We start from the raw sequence: 6,882 nt of genomic DNA on the forward strand, positions 1-6,882 counted from the left end.
CAAGTCTACAAAACTACCACGGATTTTGCATTGTGTTAGTTGTCTAATCCAGTGAGACTTTATTGGAAAAAACTAATTTTTTCTCTGCAAGTGGGTACCAATTGTAATAACTTCTTGGTTACAGATAGGAACCATGTCCACTTCTTCTCCTCCCCATGCTTGAACCAGTGCAGGACCTGTATGTGCTGCCAGTCTCTGTGAGTTTGTATGAGCCTCAGTCCTGTTGTATCTGGAGGACACTGTTTCCTTGGAGTCATTTCTCACCTCTAGCACTTCATATCTTTCCATCACCTCTTCTGCATAGATTCCTGAGAAGAAGGCTTAATAAAAACATACTGGTTAGGAGAGTGTACTGCAATATTTCTCACTCTCTGTACATTTCCAATTGTAGGTCACTGAGTTAGTTAGCATTTACTTCAAGTGGATTCTGATTTTCAATCCAGTCTGTTACTGTGTGTCTTTTTATTGGGAAATTGAGACTATTAATATTGAGAGTTATCAGTGTTTATTGATTCCTATTCTTTTGTTGTTATATTGTGTTTTCCTTTGTCCCTCTATTGACTATTGTTGTGAGATTATTTATTTTTGTGTGTCTTATGGAGTGTGATTAACCTTTTAAGACTGAAGTTTTCCTTCTAGTGCTTTCTATAGAGCTGGATTGGTAGACAAATTTTGCTTAAATTTGGTTTTATTGTGAAACATGATTCTTTCTTTTTCGGTGATGATTTATAGGTTTGTTTGGTATGGTAGGTTGTGCTGGCATCTGACAGCTCTCAGAATTTGTCAGAAGATCTGTCCTGGCTCTTGTGCCTTTCAGATTCTCCACTGACATGTCAAGTGTGATTCTAGTGGTCTGCCTTTATATGTCACTGGGTGTTTTTCTTCCACAGCTTTTAAGTTTCTTTCCTGGTTCTGTGCATTGAGCATATTCATTGTTGCGTGTTGCCGGGACTTCCTTTCCAGGTCCTGTCTATTTGGTCTTCTGTATGCCTCTTGTACAAGCTTCACAGGCACCTCCTTCTTTAGACTTGGGAACTTTTCTCTCATGGTTTTGTGAAAAATATTTTCTGTACCTTTGGCCTGGGTTTCTTCTCCTTCCTCTATCACTTTTATTTGTAGAGTTCATACTGTCCCAGATGTCCTGGATATTTTATGCCTAGAAGTTTTTAGAGTTAGCATTTTCTTTGATGGAGGTATCCATTTCTTCTACCTTTTCTTTAAGACTTGAGATTCTTCTATAACTTGTACTCTGTCAGTCAGTCTTACTTCTGCAGGTACTTTATACTTCTTAAAAATTTAATTTCCTAGTATATTCAAGTTTGGATTATTTTACTGTGCCTCTTTTTTAGAAACTCTATTTTCCTGTCCTGAATTGCTTTCACTATTACATTCAATTATTCCTTTGCATTTTCACAGAATTCCTTAAGGGATTTATTTATGTATTTTACATAATAAATTGAGTATATTCATAATTGCTATCTTGCAATACTTGTTTTGTGATTCAGCTATATTGAATTTCCCAGTGCCTATTCTGGTGGGGTTAGTGGGTTCTGCTGGATGGATATTGCATTGGCTATTAATGTTTGTATTTTTTGTGCTGAGGTCTAGGCATCTGAAATTATAATGATTAAGGTGTTTCTAAATGATGACATCTTTCTTTGGTGCACTGGTTGCTGCTGCCCTTCTCTGGATTCTAGGCAAGTGTAAAGGCTGTGAGGTGCCTGGTACAGAGTGCTCTCACCAGGTCAATAGGTGACAGAAAAAAATAGAGGTGGGCTGGGGGAAAAAGCTGAGAATGGATGAGAAAAAACAAAAAACAGAAAACAACCTGTGGGGATCAGGACCACACCAGTAGACAGATGACAAAGAATACGTTTGGAGAGAAATGGGGACAAAAGGAATAGGGGGCCCTGGGTCAGTACGAAGAGGTGGGGTCTCCAGTGATGGAAGTTGGTGCTGAAGAAGGGGCCCCAACAAGCAGGGACCTCCACAGCTGAGGCAGAGAATCAATAGATCAAATGGAGAACAAGACGGATAGTGAGCATCACCTTCTGTGTCCAAATCTGGTTATGATTTTTGTTTTAACTAAGCATGTATGTTGGCCTTGTAATTAAAATGTACATGTCTATAGAAGGAATCAACTTTATTCCATTTGCATATTTGAGATCTTGGCACAGAAAAGTGATTTAATAGAATAACACTTCTTTGTAAATGGACATTAATAAATGCTAAATTACCACAGAATTCCTATGGAGCTCCATATACAAGCTACTTACACATTCAAAGAGTTTTTTTCATGATTAATGTTACTGTAATGAATTCCAAAGAGATTAATAACCATTTGCCACCATTTGCTGATTAATTTTATGCTATTTTTTATTCTCATTTGTCATAAGAATGAGGAGCTAGAATTTTAATGTCTAATATGTGGTACGAATTAAAGAACTGGCTTTGTCATGCTGACCTTTTCAATATTCTAATCTTTATGCTGCTGACCCTTCAGACTTCTCCTTAGCAACAATGTGGTCTCTGAGTGGAGGGATGAGAAAACCTATTAGGTAAACGAATGCTATGAGGAAATATTGTAAGATGAGCTTTCATAACTCACCATCGGTATTGGAAATTCAGATTTTCAACCTTTCATTATCTTGACAAACATTGTAATGTGTGCAGAGTGTGGCTCCACATAAATCCATTTGGTGACAAAGAATGTAATGACTGTGGGAAATAGCAGAAACTCAAAGCAATCACTTCACAATCTGGAAGCAGGAGAGTGCTTGAGTCCCATTGGGGTTCACAGAAGCTCTTTTTGGCCTTTGCACAGTTGCTTTCAACAGATAACACAGCATGACACCAGTACATTCATGTGCTCCGAATTTGAGTTTGGACCTAATTACTTGGAACAAGAGCTCCACCCAAGTAGAACATCATTAGTTTAATGAATTAATGCCCTGTTCTCTCTCTCTCTCTCTCTCTCTCTCTCTCTCTCTCTCTCTCAACCCCCCCATGGGACAATAATTTGACATCATCATTTATTTATACAAGAAATGATTTATCTTTGTTTTGATGAGAAATATTCTTCTCAAGAATAACTTGGCTCATTTACTTGTTTCTATGACTAAGTATTCAATGAAAAGTCACCAAACAACTAGACTGTATGTCATTATACTAACATAACGGTATACCAGTCGAATAAGGTTAAACATGAATGAATGGTTATCAGAAGTAGTAAAGGCTGAGAAAGAGATCACTTCAGAGTATGGATCCATACTTGTGCCACTTGAAGCTGAGATGAGAACTGAAGGGAATTTCCCTCAGCAAAGTCCCAAGGAACTATCTCTACTGCTACAGACACTGGTATTCAGACTTGTGAGGGGACAGATACATCGTTAGAAACAACCTATTTGTATTAAGCAGGGTACTTTAGAGTCATAGAACTTATGGAATGTGTGTGTGTGTAAATTTATTGGCATGACTTGCAGACTACAGTCCAACTAACCCAACAATGGCCAGCTGTGAATGGAAAGTCTAAGAATCTAGTAGTTGTTCAGTCCCACAAAGCTGTGTGTTTCATCTGGACTTCTGCATAAACTGGAATCCTGAAGAAGCAGACTCCAATAGATGTGCTTCTGGCAAGTAAGTGCAAGCAGGTGAGGAAGAAACAAACCCTTTGTTCTTCTACTGTCCTTATATAGGCCTCCAGTGGAAAGTAAGGTTCAGATTAAAAGTGTGCCTCAAGATCTAGATTAAAGGTGTGCTTTGATTTGGATTAAGAGCATGTGTCATCACACCTCAAGATCTAGATCAAAAGCTTGTGTCTTCTAGCCTCAAGATCTGGCTCACAAGTGTGCCCTCCATCTCTGGATTGTAGTTCATTCCAGATATAGGTCATGTTGACAACTGACAGTAGTCATCACACCCTTCCTTAGCAATTTGTTGACAAGGACCTAGGAAAGCAATCTAGACACTCTTGCTAGCTAAGGAGCTATGAGCAGTGAATGTAAATCTGAGCGTGTAAAATGGGGTTGACTCTCAAGCACCATTGTCTTCTAAGATAGGAGTTGTCTAGTACCTTCAACCTACCACTAAGCCAATTACTGGTCTGCTTTTGAGAAGGGTGTCACCTGTCCCACTGGGAATCTGATGATCTGCTTTAGATAGAAGGGGAGGTTACTGAATCAATCCTGTGTCTATTTTCAGCTCAAATCGGTCAATATGACATAGCAGCTCTTTGGAGCAACCCGTTCCAGACTTGCTCAGCATCTGTGTGTGTTTTCTGCCAAGTGTGTGAGTCTCTGTTTACATTTCTTTAATCTATTTTCATTCTGCTCTTCAGATGTTATAATTTCTATTTTCCTAGCTTCAGAATCACTGAGTTTCTTTTCTTGTGACCACAAATTTGCTGTTGGGGGTTCATATCTTCTGGCTTTATTCTTTTTTGTGTTATTCATTCTCTTTCTCTAATTAGAACCCCTGTTGGTTGGATGGAGGCTGTCACTTTTTTCCAGTGAATTATTTCATTTTACTATATACATATTTATTTATTGGTTATGAATTTCATGCATGTGTATAATGAAATATGACCATATCCATCTCCATTTTACTCCCCAAGCTCCCCACTCAACACATCGTGCTCTGAACTTCAGGTCTTTCTTTCTTTAAATGAACCCAGTAAATCCAGGTTATCATACCCTTATATGCACTGTCCACTGGATCATGGGCAACTTCCGCTGACCACACTCTCCCAAGAAGGCTGTCACTTTTGTCTTTAAATCAATGAGGAGATTTCAGAGAACTGCATTTAAATGTTCATTTCAACAACTCCTGCATCCTGGCCTTTTTTTGGTCAGTCATAGTAAGTGTCCTTTTCCCTATACATGAACTACAATATCCCTGCTTTCCCTAATTTTTCCTTATGTACTATAATAACTGGTCAAAAACTACACAATTTTAAAGCATAATAATTCTAAATCAAAATTCTGATTTTGTTTTCACTCTGCCTTCTTTCCCTGACTTTCCTTCTTTTCTTTCCCTCTTCCTCATAGCCTTTAACCTTCTTCCCTTTCTTTCTCTTCATTTGTTTCCTGTCCTTTCTCCTTCCCTCTTATCTTTCTCACCTTTGCCTTAATAGACTTGGTACAGGTTCTCAGTGAACACAGATGCATACGGAGCTCATGACCTGTGCCTTCAATGGAAATGATCATATCTGGGGGCAAAATCATTGCTTTTGCTTACACTGTGCACTGAGGTGGGCATAGGCTTTAGGCTCAGTCAAGTTGATAATATGCTGTTATTGTTCTTAGCCAATGAAATAGCAATTTTCTGTAAATGTACACTTTGAAATTTGTTTCTTATATTTGCTCTGTTTTCAGTCCTCACATGTTTTCTTTGAAATTTATTTGATTTTTAATCTTAGTTTTTGATTACTTGGTTGTTAAACCCTGTTTGGTACAGATATAAAGAGAATTTTCTGACCTCTCTTTTCCTTCCTTGTGTTTTGTAAGGACAAAGTTTTAGATCATACTATGGCTAGAAGGAACTCATTGATTCTAGAGTAAATACACACACACACACACACACACACACACACACACACACACACATATATATATATAAAATAGTACATTACTGACTTATTTAATAGATTAGCTTTAAATTTAACATGACAGATTTTTTTTTAAAACAGATCTTGCCTGAGTTTATTTGTAAGAACAGCATAGGACACAGGTCATCTGCAAATAGTGTGTGGGGAAGTGTGTCACAGCAATCCGTCTGTCTTCACACTGGCAGGAGCCTTTTCTATGGGGCCTTCACAGGGGCCTGGGTACCTTTGAGGGCCTGAGCACCTTTGGGAGCCTGGGCTGGAGCTGAAGCCTGGGCCTTAGCTGGAGCTTTGGCTCCTGCCTTGGTTTGGACTTTAGGCTTCAGTTGGCCGAGCCTCTGACCCTTAGCCATGTAGCTTCGAATCCGCTTCCCAAGCTTAGGGTGAGCGATGAAAGCCAGCCGCTTGAGTTTGGGGCCTTTTGACATCTTGGGCTTGATGGCCTGAGGCTTCACCAGGGCCTTGATGGCCTCTGCGCGTGCACTCACTGCCTTTGCATTGTTGGCCTGCATCTTCTTCAGGCCTTTCTTGTGCTTCTTGGCAAAGCTCATGTTCCTCAGGAACTTGGGCTCAACCCCCTTAAGAAATTCGTATCTTTGCGACCAGGGTTTCTTGATGCCATTTCTGTGCCATTTGCAGGACTGGTTGTATGTGGTGTGGTTCATGTCTGCACGGTAACCAGTGGCTCCCGCGCGCCTGGGACCGGAAGAGAAAACAACATGACAGATTTTTAAAGTGTAATCTTTGATCATATGTATGTCTATGTAATATGTGTGTGCATATGTATATGTATACATAAAGATATAATCTTCTCTTGTGTTAGATGATGTCTTAAGAGTTTCCATTGCTGTGAAGAGATACCATGACCAAGGCAATGCTTATAAAGGCAAACATTTAATTGTAGCTTGCTTACAGAGGAAAAAGTTTAGTTAATTTTCATATTCGGAAGCATGGCAGCATGCAGACAGACTACTGGAGAAGTTGAGAGTTTTCCATTCACATCTGAAGGCAACCAGGAGAGACTGCTTCCAGGAGACTAGGAGTAGGGTCTGAAGCCCATCCCCAAAATGACTTCAAGGCCACACCTACTTCAATAAGGTCATATCTCCTAATAGTGACACTCCCTGAGCCAAGCATATTCAAACCACCACATTGCACTCATTGGCCACCATAGGATTGGTCAAACACATGAGACTATGGGGGCCACACCTAACCATAGCATAATAAAAACTATATTTAGCTCAACTTCAAAAGCTTTTGTAGTCTATAGCAGCCTCAAC

At 39.5% G+C, this 6,882-nt stretch overlaps 1 pseudogene; it reads right to left on the minus strand.

Moving 5' to 3' along the window:
- Nucleotides 1-5,773: 5,773 nt before the first annotated feature.
- LOC110285138 (large ribosomal subunit protein eL29 pseudogene) lies at nucleotides 5,774-6,235 on the minus strand (annotated as a pseudogene).
- Nucleotides 6,236-6,882: the final 647 nt, after the last annotated feature.

The sequence above is a fragment of the Mus caroli genome, unplaced genomic scaffold (assembly GCF_978045245.1).
Source record: "Mus caroli unplaced genomic scaffold, Mus_caroli_1 scaffold_19, whole genome shotgun sequence".
NCBI lineage: Eukaryota > Metazoa > Chordata > Mammalia > Rodentia > Muridae > Mus > Mus caroli.